Raw genomic sequence first — 24,066 nt, forward strand, 5'->3', positions numbered from 1 at the left:
TGTGTGTGTGTGTGTGTGTGTGTGTGTGTGTGTGTGTGTGTGTGTGTGTGTGTGTGTGTGTGTGTGTGTGTGTTTCAAACAGGGAATGTGGGTTGACAGGGGTCTGTCTGCTTGACCTCACCCACCTGAAGATCAGCATCTATAATGAGATTGAGACCACATGCTATTTCTGTGTGTCCGTGTGTGTCCGTGTGTGTCCATGCTGGTTTGCTTTGTCCTCTGACAAAATGTGGATTCCTTCATTCCCGAATTATGATGTTAAATCATTGAAATGTGTAGAGATACTAAACTACCAAAAATCATATCCATACATTAATTACAAAGAGGAATTTCAGAATTTTCAATGAGCAACATTTCCTGTCTGACCTGTGGTTGTATGATTGTTGTATGTGTCCTCTATCAGACCCTTAAATACTGTACCTCTCTGTTTTACCTCTCTGTTGCAGATAAGCATGCCCCATATAAGAGATTAAGGGTAAAAGACAGATCTAACCCATGGTTCACACATGAATTTTCTGAAAGATTTCATGAAAGAAACTTAGTTTGGGCTAAGGCTTAATTGACTGATTCTACCTCTGACGTGCAGTATGTGTGTGACTCTCTTTTATACTCTCCTAAATCGGCAGCAGACAGACAGACAGGAAGTATTTGCGTATCTCTGTCATTTTTCTTTCAAAACATATAATAACCCATGTCCCAGAGCCCTATAGGCACTTGTCAAACGAAGTGCCCTACATAGCCCAAGTGTGTGTTTAAAGCTTAGAAATGACCTATGAACCTGACAGTCTGGTGTGTGTGTGTGTGTGTGTGTTTGTGTGTGTGTGTGTGTGTGTGTTTGTCACTGTCTCAGAGGGTGGTGGGCTGTTAAACTCCTCGTTCTCTCTCTCCTTTGGTACAACTCATTATCCTGTCATCCCTCTTTCCTTTTGATGTCCTAATCCCTTCTTCCCCCCCTCCTCTTCTGCATCTCTCCATCCTCCCCCTCATCTTCTCCTCCTCTTCATCCTCCTCTTCTCCCCCCCATCTCTCCACCCCCCCATCTTCTGCTCTCCATCTCTCCATCCTCCCCCTCATCTTCTCCTCCTCCTCCTCCATCCTCCTCTTCTCCCCCATCTCTCCATCCTCCCCCTCCTCTTCTCCACCTCTCCATCCTCCCCTCTTCATCCTCCTCTTCTCCCCCCCATCTCTCCATCCTCTTCATCTTCTCCTCCTCTCCATCTCTCCATCCTCCCCTTATCTTCTCCTCATCTTCTCCTCCTCTTCTCCCCCATCTCTCCATCCTCCCCCTCCTCTTCTCCACCTCTCCATCCTCCCCTCCTCTTAATCTCCACATCTTACTCTGTCCACCCTCCACCCCTCCCTTCTCCATCTCCATCCTCCCGTCCTCTTCATCTCCACGTCTTACTCTGTCCACCCTCCACCCCTCCCCCATCCATCTCTCCACGTCTTAAACAAGCTAATCTCCCCCCCCCCCCCCCTCTTCCTCCCCTCTGCCTCAGTGGTAAAGAATTGTCTCAGTGGTTGAAGAAGTGTTGTTGAGAAAGTACTTATTTCTAGACTAATTAGAGACTGATAGACATTGTGTATAACAGAAGAGTTGAGATAAGAGTGATGTTATGGTGTGTCTACTAGATAGAGACAGAGAGACAGAGACAGACAGAGACAGACAGAGACAGACAGAGAGAGACAGAGAGAGACAGAGAGAGAGAGACAGACAGAGAGAGAGAGAGAGAGAGAGAGAGAGAGAGAGAGAGGGAATGAGAGAGAGAGAGACAGAGAGACAGACGGAGAGAAAGACAGAGAGAGACAGAGAGAGAGAGACAGACAGAGAGAGAGAGAGAGAGAGAGAGACAGAGAGAGATAGAGAGAGAGAGAGAGAGACAGAGAGAGAGAGAGAGAGACAGCGAGACAGAGACGGAGAGAAAGACAGGGAATGAGAGAGAGAGAGAGACAGAGAGACAGAGACGGAGAGAAAGACAGAGAGAGACAGAGAGAGAGACAGACAGAGAGAGAGGGAATGAGAGAGATAGAGAGACAGAGGGAAAAGGGTTGGTGTGTTAAGGACAGAAAGAGACAGTGTGTGTGTGTGTGCACAAGTACAGTGAAAGGCCTTTCTTGTATGCTCTAAACCCAACAACGCACTAATCAATATCAATGTAGTACTAAAATTAACATTGAAGAACAAAAAACACGAGATATATAACTAATAAATAAAAAGAACAGGAGAAAGTAAGGAGACTATATACAGGGTCAGTAGGAGGTAGATATGTATAAGGGGAAGGTGACTATATACAGGGCCAGTATTATATTAACAATGTACAGGGATACTGGAGTGATGGAGGTAGATATGTAGAGGGGTAAGGAGACTATATACAGGGTCAGTAGGAGGTAGATATGTATAGGGGGTAAGGAGACTATATACAGGGTCAGTAGGAGGTAGATATGTATATAGGGGTAAGGTGACTATATACAGGGTCAGTAGAAGGTAGATATATATATAGGGGTAAGGAGACTATATACAGGGTCAGTAGGAGGTAGATATGTATAGGGGGAAGGTGACTATATACAGGGTCAGTAGGAGGTAGATATATATATAGGGGTAAGGTGACTATATACAGGGTCAGTAGAAGGTAGATATATATATAGGGGTAAGGAGACTATATACAGGGTCAGTAGGAGGTAGATATGTATAGGGGTAAGGAGACTATATACAGGGTCAGTAGGAGGTAGATATGTATAGGGGTAAGGAGACTATATACAGGGTCAGTAGGAGGTAGATATGTATAGGGGGAAGGTGACTATATACAGGGTCAGTAGAAGGTAGATATATATATAGGGGTAAGGAGACTATATACAGGGTCAGTAGAAGGTAGATATATATATAGGGGTAAGGAGACTATATACAGGGTCAGTAGGAGGTAGATATATATATAGGGGTAAGGAGACTATATACAGGGTCAGTAGGAGGTAGATATATATATAGGGGTAAGGAGACTATATACAGGGTCAGTAGGAGGTAGATATGTAGAGGGGTAAGGAGACTATATACAGGGTCAGTAGGAGGTAGATATATATATAGGGGTAAGGAGACTATATACAGGGTCAGTAGGAGGTAGATATGTATAGGGGGAAGGAGACTATATACAGGGTCAGTAGGAGGTAGATATGTAATAGGGGTAAGGAGACTATATACAGGGTCAGTAGGAGGTAGATATGTATAGGGGTAAGGAGACTATATACAGGGTCAGTAGGAGGTAGATATGTAGAGGGGTAAGGAGACTATATACAGGGTCAGTAGGAGGTAGATATGTATAGGGGTAAGGAGACTATATACAGGGTCAGTAGGAGGTAGATATATATATAGGGGTAAGGAGACTATATACAGGGTCAGTAGGAGGTAGATATGTAGAGGGGTAAGGAGACTATATACAGGGTCAGTAGGAGGTAGATATGTATAGGGGGAAGGTGACTATATACAGGGTCAGTAGAAGGTAGATATATATATAGGGGTAAGGAGACTATATACAGGGTCAGTAGAAGGTAGATATATATATAGGGGTAAGGAGACTATATACAGGGTCAGTAGGAGGTAGATATGTATAGGGGTAAGGAGACTATATACAGGGTCAGTAGGAGGTAGATATATATATAGGGGTAAGGAGACTATATACAGGGTCAGTAGGAGGTAGATATGTATAGGGGGTAAGGAGACTATATACAGGGTCAGTAGGAGGTAGATATATATATAGGGGTAAGGTGACTATATACAGGGTCAGTAGAAGGTAGATATATATATAGGGGTAAGGAGACTATATACAGGGTCAGTAGGAGGTAGATATGTATAGGGGGAAGGTGACTATATACAGGGTCAGTAGGAGGTAGATATATATATAGGGGTAAGGTGACTATATACAGGGTCAGTAGAAGGTAGATATATATATAGGGGTAAGGAGACTATATACAGGGTCAGTAGGAGGTAGATATGTATAGGGGGAAGGTGACTATATACAGGGTCAGTAGGAGGTAGATATGTATAGGGGGAAGGTGACTATATACAGGGTCAGTAGAAGTTAGATATATATATAGGGGTAAGGAGACTATATACAGGGTCAGTAGAAGGTAGATATATATATAGGGGTAAGGAGACTATATACAGGGTCAGTAGGAGGTAGATATGTATAGGGGTAAGGAGACTATATACAGGGTCAGTAGGAGGTAGATATGTATAGGGGTAAGGAGACTATATACAGGGTCAGTAGGAGGTAGATATGTATAGGGGGAAGGTGACTATATACAGGGTCAGTAGAAGGTAGATATATATATAGGGGTAAGGAGACTATATACAGGGTCAGTAGAAGGTAGATATATATATAGGGGTAAGGAGACTATATACAGGGTCAGTAGGAGGTAGATATATATATAGGGGTAAGGAGACTATATACAGGGTCAGTAGGAGGTAGATATATATATAGGGGTAAGGAGACTATATACAGGGTCAGTAGGAGGTAGATATGTAGAGGGGTAAGGAGACTATATACAGGGTCAGTAGGAGGTAGATATATATATAGGGGTAAGGAGACTATATACAGGGTCAGTAGGAGGTAGATATGTATAGGGGGAAGGTGACTATATACAGGGTCAGTAGGAGGTAGATATGTAGAGGGGTAAGGAGACTATATACAGGGTCAGTAGGAGGTAGATATGTATAGGGGGAAGGTGACTATATACAGGGTCAGTAGAAGGTAGATATATATATAGGGGTAAGGAGACTATATACAGGGTCAGTAGAAGGTAGATATATATATAGGGGTAAGGAGACTATATACAGGGTCAGTAGGAGGTAGATATGTAGAGGGGTAAGGAGACTATATACAGGGTCAGTAGGAGGTAGATATATATATAGGGGTAAGGAGACTATATACAGGGTCAGTAGGAGGTAGATATGTATAGGGGGAAGGAGACTATATACAGGGTCAGTAGGAGGTAGATATGTAGAGGGGTAAGGAGACTATATACAGGGTCAGTAGGAGGTAGATATGTATAGGGGGTAAGGAGACTATATACAGGGTCAGTAGGAGGTAGATATGTATAGGGGGAAGGTGACTATATACAGGGTCAGTAGGAGGTAGATATGTATAGGGGGTAAGGAGACTATATACAGGGTCAGTACTATATTAACAATGGAGGGATGGAGATAGATATGCAGTTGAAATGGGAAGTTTACATACACCTTAGCCTAATACATTTCAACTCAGTTTTTCACAATTCCTGACATTTAATCCTCGTAAAAAATCCCTGTTTTAGGTCAGTTAGGATCACCACGTTATTTGAAGAATGTGAAATGTCAGAATAATAGTAGAGAGAATGATTTATTTAAGCTTTTATTTCTTTCATCACATTCCCAGTGGGTCAGAAGTTTAAATACACTCAATTAGTATTTGGTAGCATTGCCTTTAAACTGTTTAACTTGGGTCAAACGTTTCTGGTAGCCTTCCACAAGCTTCCCACAATAAGTTGGGTGAATTCTGGCCCATTCCTCCTGACAGAGCTGGTGTAACTGAGTCAGGTTTGTAGGCCTCCTTGCTCGCACACGCTTTTTCAGTTCTGCCCACACATTTTCTATGGGATTGAGGTGAGGGCTTTGTGATGGCCACTCCAATACCTTGAGTTTGTTGTCCTTAAGCCATTTTGCCACAACTTGGAAGTATGCTTGGGGTCATTGCCCATTTGGAAGACCCATTTGCGACCAAGCTTTAACTTCCTGACTGATGTCTTGAGATGTTGCTTCAATATATCCACATAATTTTCCCCTCCTCATGACGCCATCTACTTTGTGAAGAGCACCAGTCCCTCCTGTAGCAAAGCACTCCCACAACATGATACTGCCACCCCTGTGCTTCACGGTTGGGATGGTGTTCTTCGGCATTTTCCTCCAAACATAACGATGGTCATTATGGCCAAACTGTTCTATTTTTGTTTCATCAGAACAGGGGACATTTCTCCAAAAAGTACGATCTTTAATCCCATGTGCAGTTGCAGACTGTAGACTGGCTTTTTTTTAATGGCGGTTTTGGGACAATTGCTTCTTCCTTGCTGAGCGGCCTTTCAGGATATGTTGATATATGACTGGTTTTACTGTGGATATAGATACTTTTGTTTCTGTTTCCTCCAGCATCTTCACAAGGTCCTTTGCTGTTGTTCTGGGATGGGATTTACACTTGTCACACCAAAGTACGTTCATCTCTAGGAGACAGAACGCGTCTCCTTCCTGAGCGGTATGACGGCTGCGTGGTCCCATGGTGTTTAAACTTGCGTACTATCGTTTGTACAGATGAACGTGGTACCTTCAGGCGTTTGGAATAGATGAACCAGACTTGTGGAGGTCTACAAGTTCCTGCCAAAGCAGCAGCTACTCTTCCTGGGGTTTATTATGGATCACCATTAGTTCCTGTCAAGGCAGCAGCTACTCTTCCTGGGGTTTATTATGGATCCCCATTAGTTCCTGCCAAGGCAGCAGCTACTCTTCCTGGGGTTTATTATGGATCCCCATTAGTTCCTGTCAAGGCAGCAGCTACTCTTCCTGGGGTTTATTATGGATCCCCATTAGTTCCTGCTGAGGCAGCAGCTACTATTCCTGGGTTCCAGCAAAATTAAAGCAGTTTATATCATTTTAAAAACATTACAAAACATTCACCAATTTCACAACACACTGTGTGCCCTCAGGCCCCTTCTCCACCACTACCACATATCTACAGTACTAAATCCATGTGTGTGTATAGTGTGCATGTTATCGTGTGTGTGTGTGTGTGTGTCTGTGCCAAAGTTTGTGTCTCTTCAGAGTCCCTGCTGTAAGGTAAGGTGTATTTTTATCTGTTTTTTAAATCTAATTTTACTGCTGCATCAGTTACCTGATGTGGAATAGAGTTCCATGTAGTCATGGCTCTCTGTAGCACTGTGGAATAGAGTTCCATGTAGTCATGGCTCTATGTAGTACTGTGGAATAGAGTTCCATGTAGTCATGGCTCTATGTAGTACTGTGGAATAGAGTTCCATGTAGTCATGGCTCTATGTAGTACTGTGGAATAGAGTTCCATGTAGTCATGGCTCTATGTAGTACTGTGGAATAGAGTTCCATGTAGTCATGGCTCTATGTAGTACTGTGGAATAGAGTTCCATGTAGTCATGGCTCTATGTAGTACTGTGGAATAGAGTTCCATGTAGTCATGGCTCTATGTAGTACTGTGGAATAGAGTTCCATGTAGTTATGGCTCTATGTAGTACTGTGGAATAGAGTTCCATGTAGTCATGTCTCTATGTAGTACTGTGGAATAGAGTTCCATGTAGTCATGGCTCTATGTAGTACTGTGGAATAGAGTTCCATGTAGTCATGGCTCTATGTAGTACTGTGGAATAGAGTTCCATGTAGTCATGGCTCTATGTAGTACTGTGGAATAGAGTTCCATGTAGTCATAGCTCTATGTAGTACTGTGGAATAGAGTTCCATGTAGTTATGGCTCTATGTAGTACTGTGGAATAGAGTTCCATGTAGTTATGGCTCTATGTAGTACTGTGGAATAGAGTTCCATGTAGTCATAGCTCTATGTAGTACTGTGCAATAGAGTTCCATGTAGTCATGGCTCTATGTAGTACTGTGGAATAGAGTTCCATGTAGTCATAGCTCTATGTAGTACTGTGGAATAGAGTTCCATGTAGTCATGTCTCTATGTAGTACTGTGGAATAGAGTTCCATGTAGTCATGTCTCTATGTAGTACTGTGGAATAGAGTTCCATGTAGTCATGGCTCTATGTAGTACTGTGGAATAGAGTTCCATGTAGTCATGGCTCTATGTAGTACTGTGGAATAGAGTTCCATGTAGTCATGGCTCTATGTAGTACTGTGGAATAGAGTTCCATGTAGTTATGGCTCTATGTAGTACTGTGGAATAGAGTTCCATGTAGTTATGGCTCTATGTAGTACTGTGGAATAGAGTTCCATGTAGTCATAGCTCTATGTAGTACTGTGGAATAGAGTTCCATGTAGTCATGGCTCTATGTAGTACTGTGGAATAGAGTTCCATGTAGTCATAGCTCTATGTAGTACTGTGGAATAGAGTTCCATGTAGTCATGTCTCTATGTAGTACTGTGGAATAGAGTTCCATGTAGTCATGTCTCTATGTAGTACTGTGGAATAGAGTTCCATGTAGTCATGGCTCTATGTAGTACTGTGGAATAGAGTTCCATGTAGTCATGGCTCTATGTAGTACTGGGAGCCTCTCATAGTCTGTTCTGGACTTGGGGACTGTGAAGAGACCTCTGGTGGCATGTCTGGTGGGGTATGGATGGGTGTCCGAGCTGTGTGACAGTAGTTCAGACAGACAGCTCGGTGCACTCAACATGTCAATACCTCTCACAAATACAAGTAGTAATGAAATCAATCTGTCCTCCACTTTGAGCCAGGAGAGATTGACATGCATATGGTTAATGTTAGCTCTCTGTGTACATCCAAGGGAAATGGTCAGCCGTGCTGCCCTGTTCTGAGCCAATCGCAATCTTCAAAAGTCCCTCATTGTTGCACCTGACCACACGACTGAACAGTAGTCCAGGTGTGACAAAACTAGGGCCTGTGGGAACTGCCTTGTTGATAGTGTTGTTAAGAAGGTAGAAACTAGGGCCTGTAGGACCTGCCTTGTTGATAGTGCTGTTAAGAAGGTTAAGAAGGTAGACACTAGGGCCTGTAGGAACTGCCTTGTTGATAGTGTTGTTAAGAAGGTAGAAACTAGGGCCTGTAGGACCTGCCTTGTTGATAGTGTTGTGAATAAGGTAGAAACTAGGGCCTGTAGGACCTGCCTTGTTGATAGTGTTGTTAAGAAGGTTAAGAAGGTAGAAACTAGGGCATGTAGGACCTGCCTTGTTGATAGTGTTGTTAAGAAGGTAGAAACTAGGGCCTGTAGGACCTGCCTTGTTGATAGTGTTGTTAAGAAGGTAGAAACTGGGGCCTGTAGGACCTGCCTTGTTGATAGTGTTGTTAAGATGGCTAAGAAGGTAGAATCTAGGGCCTGTAGGACCTGCCTTGTTGATAGTGTTGTTAAGAAGGTAGAAACTAGGGCCTGTAGGACCTGCCTTGTTGATAGTGTTGTTAAGATGGCTAAGAAGGTAGAATCTAGGGCCTGTAGGACCTGCCTTGTTGATAGTGTTGTTAAGAAGGTAGAAACTAGGGCCTGTAGGACCTGCCTTGTTGATAGTGTTGTTAAGATGGCTAAGAAGGTAGAATCTAGGGCCTGTAGGACCTGCCTTGTTGATAGTGTTGTTAAGAAGGTAGAAACTAGGGCCTGTAGGACCTGCCTTGTTGATAGTGTTGTTAAGATGGCTAAGAAGGTAGAATCTAGGGCCTGTAGGACCTGCCTTGTTGATAGTGTTGTTAAGAAGGTAGAAACTAGGGCCTGTAGGACCTGCCTTGCTGATAGTGTTGTTAAGATGGCTAAGAAGGTAGAATCTAGGGCCTGTAGGACCTGCCTTGTTGATAGTGTTGTTAAGAAGGTAGAAACTAGGGCCTGTAGGACCTGCCTTGTTGATAGTGTTGTTAAGAAGGTAGAAACTAGGGCCTGTAGGACCTGCCTTGTTGATAGTGTTGTTAAGAAGGTAGAAACTAGGGCCTGTAGGACCTGCCTTGTTGATAGTGTTGTTAAGAAGGTAGAAACTAGGGCCTGTAGGACCTGCCTTGTTGATAGTGTTGTTAAGAATGCAGAGCAACACTTTTTATTATGGACAGACTTCTCTCCATCTTAGCTACTGTTGCATCACCATGTTTTGACCATGACAGTCAAAGGCAGTTAGTCACATCAGCTTGCTCAATTTCCATATTATCTATTACAATATTTAGTTGAGGTTTAATGAAATATTTGTCCCAAATCCAATGCTTTTAGTTTTTGAAATATTTAGGACTAACTTACAGTGCATTGGGAAAGTATTCAGAACCCTTCACTTTTTCCACATTTTGTTACGTTACAACCTTATTCTAAAATTGATTAATTTTTATCTACACACAATACCCCATAATGACAAAGCACAAACATGTTTTTTAGAAACGTTTGCAAATGTATTAAAAATAAAAAGATGAAATATCACATTTACGTAAGTATTCAGACTCTTTAGTCAGAACTTTATTGAAACGCCTTTGGCACCGATCACAGAATCGAGTCTCATTTGGTATAATGGTAATATAATAATAATATATTTAGGATAATGTTTTACAGCTTTGTAACTCTTTAAAATACAGAATAATCTTATTTAATATGTAATATATATATTTTTTTACATGTGATATAATCTGAAATACCCAAAAGGGCCACTAGATGTCTTGTAATCGATTACATAAAATCCTTGAAAGATACCAACATTCTGGTAGTTTGCAAGTAAAGTTTCAGGTAATCTACCATCCTTTTGCTTCCAAAAGCATGCCCAAGTCCTCAGTCACTTTAAATCAAATGTTATAGCAACCTAAAATATAGTAACAAGTTGCACATCAAATCTAATCTAATCTAATTTTAATTGTCACCGACTACTTACTTACAAGCCCTTATTTAACAATGCAGTTTAAGAAATAGAGTTAATAATTTAAAATATTTACTAAGTAAACTAAAGTTTAAAAATGTAAATCAATCAAAAAAGTAACACAATAGATTTACATAACAATAACGAGGCTATTTACATATGGAATATTGGAGGACCCAGTGCATTCAGAAAGTATTCAGACCCCTTGACTTTTTCCACAATTTGTTACTTTACAAAAATGTATTAAATAAAAAAAAATCCATCCCATAATACCCCAGAATGACAAAGCGAACACAGGTTTCTGTACAAATTTATTACAAATAAAAAAACAGAAATACCTATTTTACAGGTACAAGAAATTGAGCTCAGGTGCATTCTGTTTCCATTGATCATCCATGAGATGTTTCTACAACTTGATGGGAGTCCACCTGTGGTAAATTCAATTGATTGGACATGATTTGGAAAAGCACACATCTATCTATATGAGGTCCCACAGTTGACAGTGCATGTCAGAGGAAAAACCAAGCCATGACATCAAAGGAATTGTCTGTAGAGCTCCGAGACAGGATTGTGTCGAAGCACAGATCTGGGGAAGGATACCAAAACATTTCTGCAGCATTGAAGGCCCGCAAGAACAGTGGTCTCCATCATTCTTAAATGGAAGACATTTGGAACCACAAACTCTTCCTAGACCTGGCCGCCCGGCCCGAACTGAGAAATCGGGGATGAAGGGCCTTGGTCAGGGAGGTGACCAAGAACCTGATGGTCACTCTGACAGAGCTCCAGAGTTCACATGTGGAGATTGGAGAACCTTCCAGAAAGACAACCATCTCTGCAGCACTCCACCAATCAGGCCTTTAAGGTGGAGTGGCCAGATGGAAGCCACTCCTCAGTAAAAGGTAAATGACAGCCCGCTTGGAGTTTGCCAAAAGGTACCTAAAGGACTCAGACCATGAGAAACAAGATTCTCTGGTCTGATGAAACCAAGATTGAACTCTTTGGCCTGAATGCTAAGCGTCACATCTGGAGGAAACCTAGCACTATGGCGAAGCATGGTGGTGGTGGCAGCATCATGCTTTGGGGATGTTTTTCAGTGGCAGGGACTGAGAGACTAGTCAGGACCGAGGGGAAAAATGAAGAAAGCAAAGTACAGAGGTCCTTGATGAAAACCTGCTCCAGAGCACTCAGGATCTCAGACTGGGGTGAAGGTTCACCTTACAACAGGACACCGACCCTAAGTACACAGCCAAGACAACGCAGGAGTGGCTTTGGGACAAGACTCTGAATGTCCTTGAGTGGCCCAGCCAGAGCCCGGACTTGATCCCAGTCGAACATCTCTGGAGATATATATACACTATGATATAGTAATAGTACAGTATGATATAGTAATAATATCAAATCAAAATCAAATCAAATCAAATGTATTTATATAGCCCTTCGTACATCAGCTGATATCTCAAAGTGCTGTACAGAAACCCAGCCTAAAACCCCAAACAGCAAGCAATGCAGGTGTAGAAGCACGGTGGCTAGGAAAAACTCCCTAGAAAGGCCAAAACCTAGGAAGAAACCTAGAGAGGAACCAGGCTATGTGGGGTGGCCAGCCCTCTTCTGGCTGTGCCGGGTGGAGATTATAACAGAACATGGCCAAGATGTTCAAATGTTTATAAATGACCAGCATGGCCAAATAATAATAAGGCAGAACAGTTGAAACTGGAGCAGCAGCACAGCCAGGTGGACTGGGGACAGCAAGGTGTCATCATGTCAGGTAGCCCTGAGGCATGGTCCTAGGGCTCAGGTCCTCCGAGAGAGAGAAAGAAAGAGAGAATTAGAGAGAGCACACTTAAATTCACACAGGACACCGAATTGTACAGGAGAAGTACTCCAGATATAACAAACTGACCCTAGCCCCCGACACAAACTACTGCAGCATAAATACTGGAGGCTGAGACAGGAGGGGTCAGGAGACACTGTGGCCCCATCCAAGGATACCCCCGGACAGGGCCAAACAGGAAGGATATAACCCCACCCACTTTGCCAAAGCACAGCCCCCACACCACTAGAGGGATATCTTCAACCACCAACTTACCATCCTGAGACAAGGCCGAGTATAGCCCACAAAGATCTCCGCCACGGCACAACCCAAGGGGGGGCGCCAACCCAGACAGGAAGATCACAACAGTGACTCAACCCACTCAAGTGACGCATCCCTCCTAGGGACGGTATGAAAGAGCCCTAGTAAGCCAGTGACTCAGCCCCTGTAATAGGGTTAGAGGCAGAGAATCCCAGTGGAAAGAGGGGAACCGGCCAGGCAGAGACAGCAAGGGCGGTTTGTTGCTCCAGAGCCTTTCCGTTCACCTTCCCACTCCTGGGCCAGACTACACTCAATCATATGACCCACTGAAGAGATGAGTCTTCAGTAAAGACTTAAAGGTTGAGACCGAGTTTGCATCTCTTACATGGGTAGGCAGACCATTCCATAAAAATGGAGCTCTATAGGAGAAAGCCCTGCCTCCAGCTGTTTGCTTAGAAATTCTAGGGACAATTAGGAGGCCTGCGTCTTGTGACCGTAGCGTATGTGTAGGTATGTACGGCAGGACCAAATCAGAGAGATAGGTAGGAGCAAGCCCATGTAATGATTTGTAGGTTAGCAGTAAAACCTTGAAATCAGCCCTTGCTTTGACAGGAAGCCAGTGTAGAGAGGCTAGCACTGGAGTAATATGATAATTTTTTTTGGTTCTAGTCAGGATTCTAGCAGCCGTATTTAGCACTAACTGAAGTTTATTTAGTGCTTTATCCGGGTATGATATAGTAATAATACACTATGATATAGTAATAAAACAGTGTGATATAGTACTGCCTGCCTCTGCCTCTGCCCCTGCCTCTGCCCCTGCCCCTGCCCCTGCCTCTGCCTCTGCCTCTGCCTCTGCCCCTGCCTCTGCCTCTGCCCCTGCCCCTGCCCCTGCCCCTGCCCCTGCCCCTGCCCCTGCCCCTGCCCCTGTCCCTGCCCCTGCCCCTGCCCCTGCCTCTGCCCCTGCCCCTGCCTCTGCCTCTGCCTCTGCCCCTGTCTCTGCCCCTGCCTCTGCATCTGCCCCTGCCCCTGCCTCTGCCCCTGACACTGTCTCTGCCTCTGCCTCTTCCTCTTCCTTTTCCCCTGCCCCTGACACTGCCTCTGCCTCTGCCTATGCCTCTTCTTCTTCCCCTGCCCCTGACACTGCCTCTGCCTTTGCCTCTGCCTCTGCCTCTGCCCCTGCCTCTGCCTCTGCCTCTTCCTTTTCCCCTGCCCCTGACACTGCCTCTGCCTCTGCCTCTTCCTCTTCCCCTGCCCCTGACACTGCCTCTGCCCCTGCCTCTTCCTCTTCCCCTGCCCCTGACACTGCCTCTGCCTCTGCCTCTTCCTCTTCCCCTGCCCCTGACACTGCCTCTGCCTCTGCCTCTTCCTCTTCCCCTGCCCCTGACACTGCCTCTGCCTCTGCCTCTTCCTCTTCCCCTGCCCCTGACACTGCCTCTGCCTTTGCCTCTGCCCCTGCCCCTGCCTCTGCCTCTGCCTCTGCCCCTGCCTCTGCCTCTGCCTCTGCCTCTGTCTCTGTCTCTGTCTCTGCCTCTGCCTCTGCCCCTGCCCCTGCCCCTGCCCCTGCCCCTGCCCCTGCCCCTGCCCCTGTCCCTGCCCCTGCCCCTGCCCCTGCCTCTGCCCCTGCCCCTGCCTCTGCCTCTGCCTCTGCCCCTGTCTCTGCCCCTGCCTCTGCATCTGCCCCTGCCCCTGCCTCTGCCCCTGACACTGTCTCTGCCTCTTCCTCTTCCTTTTCCCCTGCCCCTGACACTGCCTCTGCCTCTGCCTATGCCTCTTCTTCTTCCCCTGCCCCTGACACTGCCTCTGCCTTTGCCTCTGCCTCTGCCTCTGCCCCTGCCTCTGCCTCTGCCTCTGCCTCTTCCTTTTCCCCTGCCCCTGACACTGCCTCTGCCTCTGCCTCTTCCTCTTCCCCTGCCCCTGACACTGCCTCTGCCTCTGCCTCTTCCTCTTCCCCTGCCCCTGACACTGCCTCTGCCTCTGCCTCTTCCTCTTCCCCTGCCCCTGACACTGCCTCTGCCTCTGCCTCTTCCTCTTCCCCTGCCCCTGACACTGCCTCTGCCTCTGCCTCTTCCTCTTCCCCTGCCCCTGACACTGCCTCTGCCTTTGCCTCTGCCTCTGCCTCTGCCTCTGCCCCTGCCTCTGCCCCTGCCTCTGCCTCTGCCCCTGCCTCTTTTTCTCTTTCCCGATGTTCCGGCCAAGTGTTTCTAAAAATTCTGTTCAGTGAGAAGCTACAATTTCAGGGGTTTAATCCTGCTGTTTATCCTTGCAATGTGTGTGTGTGCGTGTGTGTGTGTGTGTGTGCGTGTGTGTGTGTGTGTGTGTGTGTGTGTGTTGTGGATTATTTATTTGATTGATGTTATTCTGCTTCTAGTTCTGTTGACACACACACACACACACACACACACACACACACACACACACACACACACACACACACACACACACACACACACACACACACACACACACACACACACACACACACAGTCAGATTAATATACATAGACCCTGCATGCTGCCTGACAAGATGTGGACCAACATTTCTGGAAGGATCCCAATCCAGCGCATCTGAGAATTTAGTGTGTGTGTGTTTATGTGTGTGTGTGTGTGTGTGTGTGTGTGTGTGTGTGTGTGTGTGGTTGATATGAGTTCATCATCATTTTCCAGTGGATGTCTCCCGCTTCTCGTTTTAGCCTCATCAGCCTTTTGGCTTTACAGTCAAGATCAGAGGCTTCGGTGTTAAATGGAGAAGGGGGGTCCTTGAACTGCGTGAGCGAGTGTGAAATCCTCCCCCTACCCCACATCACCCCCATCCTCCTCCCTCACATCACCCCCATCCTCCTCCTCCTCCTCCCCTTACCCCACATCACCCCCATCCTCCTCCCCTTACCCCACATCACCCCCATCCTCCTCCCCCCACATCACCCCCATCCTCCTCCCCCTACCTCACACCACCCCCATCCTCCTCCCTCACATCACCCCCATCCTCCTCCCCCTACCTCACATCACCCCCATCCTCCTCCCTCACATCACCCCATCCCCCTCCCCTTACACCACATCACCCCCATCCTCCTCCCCCTACCCCACATCACCCCCATCCTCCCCCACATCACCCCCATCCTCCTCCCCCCACATCACCCCCATCCTCCTCCCCCTACCTCACACCACCCCCATCCTCCTCCCTCACATCACCCCCATCCATCCTCCTCCCCCTACCTCACATCACCCCCATCCTCCTCCCTCACATCACCCCCATCCTCCTCCCTCACATCACCCCATCCCCTTACACCACATCACCCCCATCCTCCTCCCCCTACCCCACATCACCCCCATCCTCCTCCCCCACATCACCCCCATCCTCCTCCCCCACATCACCCCCATCCTCCTCCTCCTCCCCCACATCACCCCCATCCTCCTCACTGTGTGCGTGAGCGAGTGTGAAATGAAAACGTTCCTTCCAGATGGTGTGTGTGTTGGTGAGATACAACACTTCTGTTACACCATTCATACACTCCCTTTATGGTGAGATACAACACTTATGTTATACCATTCAAACACTCCCTTTATGGTGAGATACAACACTTCTGTTATACCATTCAGACACTCCCTTTATGGTGAGATACAACACTTCTGTTATACCATTCATACACTCCCTTTATGGTGAGATACAACACTTCTGTTATACCATTCAGACACTCCCTTTATGGTGAGATACAACACTTCTGTTATACCATTCATACACTCCCTTTATGGTGAGATACAACACTTCTGTTAGTCCATTCAGACACTCCCTTTATGGTGAGATACAACACTTCTGTTATACCATTCAAACACTCCCTTCATGGTGAGATACGACACTTCTGTTATACCATTCATACACTCCCTTTATGGTGAGATACGACACTTCTGTTATACCATTCATACACTCCCTTTATGGTGAGATACAACACTTGTTATACCATTCATACACTCCCTTTATGGTGAGATACAACACTTCTGTTATACCATTCATACACTCCCTTTATGGTGAGATACAACACTTCTGTTAGTCCATTCAGACACTCCCTTTATGGTGAGATACAACACTTCTGTTATACCATTCATACACTCCCTTTATGGTGAGATACAACACTTCTGTTATACCATTCATACACTCCCTTTATGCGTGTTTGAATGACAGACAGACAGACAGACAGACAGACAGACAGACAGACAGACAGACAGACAAGAAAGCCCACTACGACCTCTGACGAGACATCAAACACGCAAAAGGACAATATAGCAGGAAGGAGGAATCCTATTCCACCGGCTCCGACGCTCGTCGTGTGTTGCAGGGCTTACAGACAATACGGGATTACAAAGGGAAGCACCTCCCTACTGCCCAGCCGTGAAATGCCTAGTGATACACAACTCCCAAACAAGCTAAATGCCTTTTATGCTCGCTTCGAGGAAAACAACACAGAGTCCTGCATGAAAGCCCCTATTTTTCCGCAGAACATTCTACATGGAACCCAAAAGGGTTCTACCTGGAACCCTAAAGAACTATTCACCCTCTGAATGGTACACATACACGGGTGTTTCTCAATGTGCACACTACCGTTCTCTACACACTCCAAGTGTATTCTCCGAGGACGTTCTCTTGGGTTATGTTCTCATGAGGAGAGAGTGTGGAGAACACATAAAATATTACATTTAAAAAGCACTAGCACCACCCCTACTGCACTCCCTCCCTACTGCACTCCCTCCCCCTACTGCACTCCCTCCCTACTGCACTCCCCCACTCTACTGCACCCCCCCCTCTGCTCACCCCCCCCCCCCCTCTACTGCACTCCCCCCCTACTGCACCCCCCCCCCTACTGCACTCCCTCCCTACTGCACCCCCCCCCCCCCCCCTGTGGTTGCGTCTTATCTGTTGAAGCTTGTATCAATGCACGCTCTCAAGAAGTGCTCCGTTTCACATACTTTGACTTGGAATCGTACTCCCGACCCTCCCGACCCTCCCGACCCTCCCGTGCTCGGAGCACTGCGGTATGCATTTTAAGAAACAATCCAGGTCCCAACTGTGTTTGATATGATGTGGAAGATGCCTCTTCTTAATGACATAATGACATCACAATACCCCATAATGACATCACAATACCCCATAATGACATCACAATACCCCAACTGTCTCGAGGCTTTAAAAAATCCTTCTTTAACCCGTCTCCTCCCCTTTCATCTACACTGATATGAAATGGATTTAACAGGTGACATCAATAAGGGATCATAGCTTTCACCTGGTCAGTCTTATGTCATGGAAAGAGCAGGTGTTCCTAATGTTTTGTCCACTCAATGCATATCTGGGCCCTTTCCTGAATGAAAAGGCACTTGACATGATGCGTCTGTATGGCATTCAGGTACCAACAACCTCCCTGTGTAACGGTTGTCGTCTGGAGATAGAGAGGAGGACCAAGGTGCAGCGTGGTAAGTGTCCATATTTTAAATATTCTAATGAACACTGAAAACAAAACAATAAACAACCAACGAACAGTCCTGTAAGGTGCAACACAACACTAAACAGAAAATAACCACCCACAAAACACAAAGGAAAACAGGCTACCTGAATATGATTCTCAATCAGGGACAACGATTGACAGCTGCCTCTGATTGAGAACCATACCAGGCCAAACACAGAAATAGAAAATCATAGACAAACTAACACAGACAAACCCACCCAACTCACGCCCTGACCATACCAAAACAAAAGACAAAACAAAGGAACTAAGGTCAGAACGTGACCCCCTGGTCTCTTTCCATTGGACCCTTCAATGCATCCTGATCTGTAAGGTTGGCAGCATCATGTTGGAGGCTTTTCCACTGCTTTATACAGACATCTCTGTCCCAAAAAAAAAAAAAAAAAAAAGAGTACCTCAATTATTCAAGGTTTTAAATGTTGTTACTGCAACAGGGATGGCGCACACAGATGTTTCGGCTTTACAGCGTTCTTCAGTGTGCAGGTGCACATTTTGTTTAAAATTCAAAACAGCATTTGTAAAAAGAACAGCAGATGAGTAGCAGGTGGTTCTAATCAGGTTATATGGCTTTTCTGGGCCACCTGTTTACAAATGAGTCCCAAAGAGATAGAGAATTATAGGGTTGCGAAGGGCCAACAACTCACAGAATCAATCGTCGCAGATGTCCGCTCACCTAAACACATCACATCAATTCGTGAGATAGCTCACCGCGAAGGACGTCAGGCAAAAGACGGTCACAAATATTTGGGGCCAACTCATAAAGGATATGTAAAATCGTGATATGGACAGTGTTCTTGTATAACAGTCTACATGTGGCTTATAGGAAGGAGGTGAAATACAGAGGTGGAAAAAGAACTCAATTGTCGTACTTTTAGTAAAAGTACAAAAGTAAACAAATGCAATGCATTAAATTCCTGATATTTAGCAACAAACACGGTAATCCTTTTGTGTTACTTTTTACTGACAGTCAGGGGAACACTCCAACACTCCAACACTCCAACACTCCAACACTCCAACACTCCAACACTCCAACACTCCAACACTCCAACACTCCAACACTCCAACACTCCAACACTCCAACACTCCAACACTCCAACACTCCAACACTCTAAAGTGCCTGGCAACTGGCAAGGTTGACGTCTAAATTGGAGAGAAATTCAGACCTGCAAAAAAAAAAAAAAAAAATGTCAAGGTAAAGTAACGAATGAGGCTCTGCTCTATTTTGGCTGCTTTAAAAGCCTTCTTACGTTCAAGTCCTGAGTCAACGTCTACCACATATGAATATTCATGAGTTGTAATAGCTGTAGGCTAATGTTCTTTTTTTCTGTATGACCTTATTGTTACTGGTGGAGGTCATTTCATTCAGGTTCCAAACAGTGGGGGACGCATTTAGATGTAACACCCACCTGTCTCTGTGCGGTACGGAAGACCCTCTGGTCGGTTAATGGGGAATGTAATGCAGACGGACAGGAAGCTGTTTGCCTAGCCGTTAGCATGTTGCTATTATTAGCTTCCACTACCTGTCTGGTCTTTTGTTTTGTCCACAGCCGATATACAGTCAGTGATAAAAAGCTAGCAGTTAAACATAGATATAGCTAGCGGTAGAATGTTACTACTGTGCAGTAAAATATAGATATAGCTAGCAGTAGAATGTTACTACTGTGCAGTAAAACATAGATATAGCTAGCGGTAGAATGTTACTACTGTGCAGTAAAATATAGATATAGCTAGCAGTAGAATGTTACTACTGTGTAGTAAAACATAGATATAGCTAGCGGTAGAATGTTACTACTGTGCAGTAAAATATAGATATAGCTAGCAGTAGAATGTTACTACTGTGCAGTAAAATATAGATATAGCTAGCAGTAGAATGTTACTACTGTGTAGTAAAACATAGATATAGCTAGCAGTAGAATGTTACTACTGTGCAGTAAAATATAGATATAGCTAGCGGTAGAATGTTACTACTGTGCAGTAAAATATAGATATAGCTAGCGGTAGAATGTTACTACTGTGCAGTTAAACATAGATATAGCTAGCAGTAGAATGTTACTACTGTGTAGTAAAACATAGATATAGCTAGCGGTAGAATGTTACTACTGTGCAGTAAAATATAGATATAGCTAGCGGTAGAATGTTACTACTGTGCAGTAAAATATAGATATAGCTAGCAGTAGAATGTTACTACTGTGCAGTAAAACATAGATATAGCTAGCGGTAGAATGTTACTACTGTGCAGTTAAACATAGCTATAGATAGCGGTACAATGTTACTACTGTGCAGTTAAACATAGATATAGCTAGCGGTAGAATGTTACTACTGTGCAGTAAAACATAGATATAGCTAGCGGTAGAATGTTACTACTGTGCAGTTAAACATAGATATAGCTAGCGGTAGAATGTTACTACTGTGCAGTTAAACATAGATATAGCTAGTGGTAGAATGTTACTACTGTGCAGTTAAACATAGATATAGATAGTGTATAGTGGTAGACTGTTACTGTCGTGGGTCCTGCAGGAGATTTATCATTCATTATTTCTCTCTCCGCCCTGCTGGTGGTAATGACTTTATCAGATCTGGCATGGTGGGGAGGAAATGGGCATTACGGCAGGGTGTGTGTTTGGAGGGGGGATAATGTGTTGGAGGGGGGATAGTGTGTGTGTTTGGAGGGGGGATAGTGTGTTGGAGGGGGGACAGTGTGTTGGAGGGGGGATAGTGTGTGGGAGGGGGGATAATGTGTTGGAGGGGGGATAGTGTGTTGGAGGGGGGATAGTGTGTTGGAGGGGGGATAGTGTGTGTGTTGGAGGGGGGATAGTGTGTGTGTTGGAGGGGGGATAGTGTGTGTGTTGGAGGGGGGATAGTGTGTGTGTTGGAGGGGGGATAGTGTGTGTGTGGGAGGGGGGATAGTGTGTGTGTTTGGAGGGGGGATAGTGTGTTGGAGGGGGGACAGTGTGTTGGAGGGGGGATAGTGTGTGGGAGGGGGGATAATGTGTTGGAGGGGGGATAGTGTGTTGGAGGGGGGATAGTGTGTTGGAGGGGGGATAGTGTGTGTGTTGGAGGGGGGATAGTGTGTGTGTTGGAGGGGGGATAGTGTGTGTGTTGGAGGGGGGATAGTGTGTGTGTTGGAGGGGGGATAGTGTGTGTGTGGGAGGGGGGATAGTGTGTGTTGGAGGGGGGATAGTGTGTTGGAGGGGGGATAGTGTGTGTTGGAGGGGGGATAGTGTGTTGGAGGGGGGATAGTGTGTGTGTTGGAGGGGGGATAGTGTGTGTTGGAGGGGGGATAGTGTGTGTGTGGGAGGGGGGATAGTGTGTGTTGGAGGGGGGATAGTGTGTGTGGGAGGGGGGATAGTGTGTGTGTAGGAGGGGGGATAGTGTGTTGGAGGGGGGATAGTGTGTTGGAGGGGGATAGTGTGTGTGTAGGGGGGGGATAGTGTGTTGGAGGGGGGATAGTGTGTGTGCGGGAGGGGGGATAGTGTGTGTGTTGGAGGGGGGATACTGTGTGTGTTGGAGGGGGGATAGTGTGTGTGTGGGAGGGGGGATAGTGTGTGTTGGAGGGGGGATAGTGTGTGTGTTGGAGGGGGGATAGTGTGTGTGTTGGAGGGGGGATAGTGTGTGTGTGGGAGGGGGGATAGTGTGTGTTGGAGGGGGGATAGTGTGTGTGGGAGGGGGGATAGTGTGTTGGAGGGGGGATAGTGTGTTGGAGGGGGATAGTGTGTGTGTAGGGGGGGGGATAGTGTGTTGGAGGGGGGATATTGTGTGGGAGGGGGGATAGTGTGTGTGGGAGGGGGGATAGTGTGTTGGAGGGGGGATAGTGTGTTTGGGAGGGGGGATAGTGTGTTGGAGGGGGGATAGTGTGTGTGTTGGAGGGGGGATAGTGTGTTGGAGGGGGAATAGTGTGTGTGGGAGGGGGGATAGTGTGTTGGAGGGGTGATAGTGTGTGTTGGAGGGGGGATAGTGTGTTGGAGGGGTGATAGTGTGTGTGGGAGGGGGGATAGTTTGTTGGAGGGGGGATAGTGTCTGTGTGGGAGGGGGGATAGTGTGTTTTAGGGGGATAGTTTGTGTGTTGGAGGGGGGATAGTGTGTTGGAGGGGGAATAGTGTGTGTGGGGGGGGGATAGTGTGTTGGAGGGGGATAGTGTGTGTTGGAGGGGGGGATAGTGTGTGTTGGAGGGGGGGATAGTGTGTGTTGGAGGGGGAATAGTGTGTTTGAGGGGGGATAGTGTGTGTGTGGGAGGAGTGATAGTGTGTTGGAGGGGGGATAGTGTGTGTGTTGGAGGGGGGATAGTGTGTGTGTAGGAGGGGGGATAGTGTGTTTGGAGGGGGGATAGTGTGTGTGTAGGAGGAGGGATAGTGTGTTTGGAGGGGGGATAGTGTGTGTGTAGGAGGGGGGATAGTGTGTGTGTAGGAGGGGTGATAGTGTGTTGGAGGGGGGATAGTGAGTGTGTGGCAGGGGGGATAGTGTGTGTGGTGGAGTGGGGATACTGTGTGTGTGGGAGGGGGGATAGTGTGTGTGTGGGAGGGGGGATAGTGTGTGTTGGAGGGGGGATAGTGTGTGTGTTGGAGGGGGGATAGTGTGTGTGTTGGAGGGGGGATAGTGTGTGTGTTGGAGGGGGGATAGTGTGTTGGAGGGGGATAGTGTGTGTGTTGGAGGGGGGATAGTGTGTGTGTTGGAGGGGGGATGGTGTGTGTTGGAGGGGGGATAGTGTGTGTTTAGGAGGGGGGATAGTGTGTGTGTTGGAGGGGGGATAGTGTGTTGGAGGGGGGATAGTGTGTGTGTTGGAGGGGGGATAGTGTGTGTGTTGGAGGGGGGATAGTGTGTTGGAGGGGGGATAGTGTGTTGGAGGGGGGATAGTGTGTTGGAGGGGGGATAGTGTGTTGGAGGGGGGATAGTGTGTGTGTTGGAGGGGGGATAGTGTGTGTGTTGGAGGGGGGATAGTGTGTGTGTTGGAGGGGGATAGTGTGTGTGTTGGAGGGGGGATAGTGTGTGTTGGAGGGGGGATAGTGTGTTGGAGGGGGGATAGTGTGTGTGTTGGAGGGGGGATGGTGTGTGTTGGAGGGGGGATAGTGTGTGTTTAGGAGGGGGGGTAGTGTGTGTAGGAGGGGGGATAGTGTGTTGGAGGGGGGATAGTGTGTTGGAGGGGGATAGTGTGTTGGAGGGGGGATAGTGTGTTTGGAGGGGGGATAGTGTGTGTGTTGGAGGGGGGATAGTGTGTGTTGGAGGGGGGATAGTGTGTTGGAGGGGGGATAGTGTGTTGGAGGGGGGATAGTGTGTTGGAGGGGGGATAGTGTGTGTGTGGGAGGGGGGATAGTGTGTGGTCAGGGGGTCAGGGTGTGGGCAGGGGGATAGTGTGTGTGTGTGTGTGTGTGTGTGTGTGTGTGTGTGTGTGTGTGTGTGTGTGTGTGTGTGTGTGTGGGCGGGTCAGTAGTTTGTGTTTCTGATGTGTATCTGCCTTCTATGTTATTTGTAAGGCGAAGCAGCAGAATGGAAATGTAACCTGAGGAAACGTTGTAATATTAATGTCAACAACAGCCTATACCCTCACACACCAAATACCTGCCCCTCACACACCAAATACCTGCCCCTCACACACCATATACCTGCCCCTCACACACCATATACCTGCCCCTCACACACCATATACCTGCCCCTCACACACCATATACCTGCCCCTCACACACCATATACCTGCCCCTCACACACCATATACCTGCCCCTCACACACCAAATACCTGGCCTCCTGCTGATAAGACATGGATACACACACACACACACACACACACACACACACACACACACACAACACACACATAGTGTGTGTTGGAGGGGGGATAGTGTGTGTGTTGGAGGGGGGATAGTGTGTGTGTTGGAGGGGGGATAGTGTGTGTGTTGGAGGGGGGATAGTGTGTTGGAGGGGGATAGTGTGTGTGTTGGAG

Source organism: Oncorhynchus mykiss, chromosome Y (genome assembly GCF_013265735.2).
Source record: "Oncorhynchus mykiss isolate Arlee chromosome Y, USDA_OmykA_1.1, whole genome shotgun sequence".
NCBI lineage: Eukaryota > Metazoa > Chordata > Actinopteri > Salmoniformes > Salmonidae > Oncorhynchus > Oncorhynchus mykiss.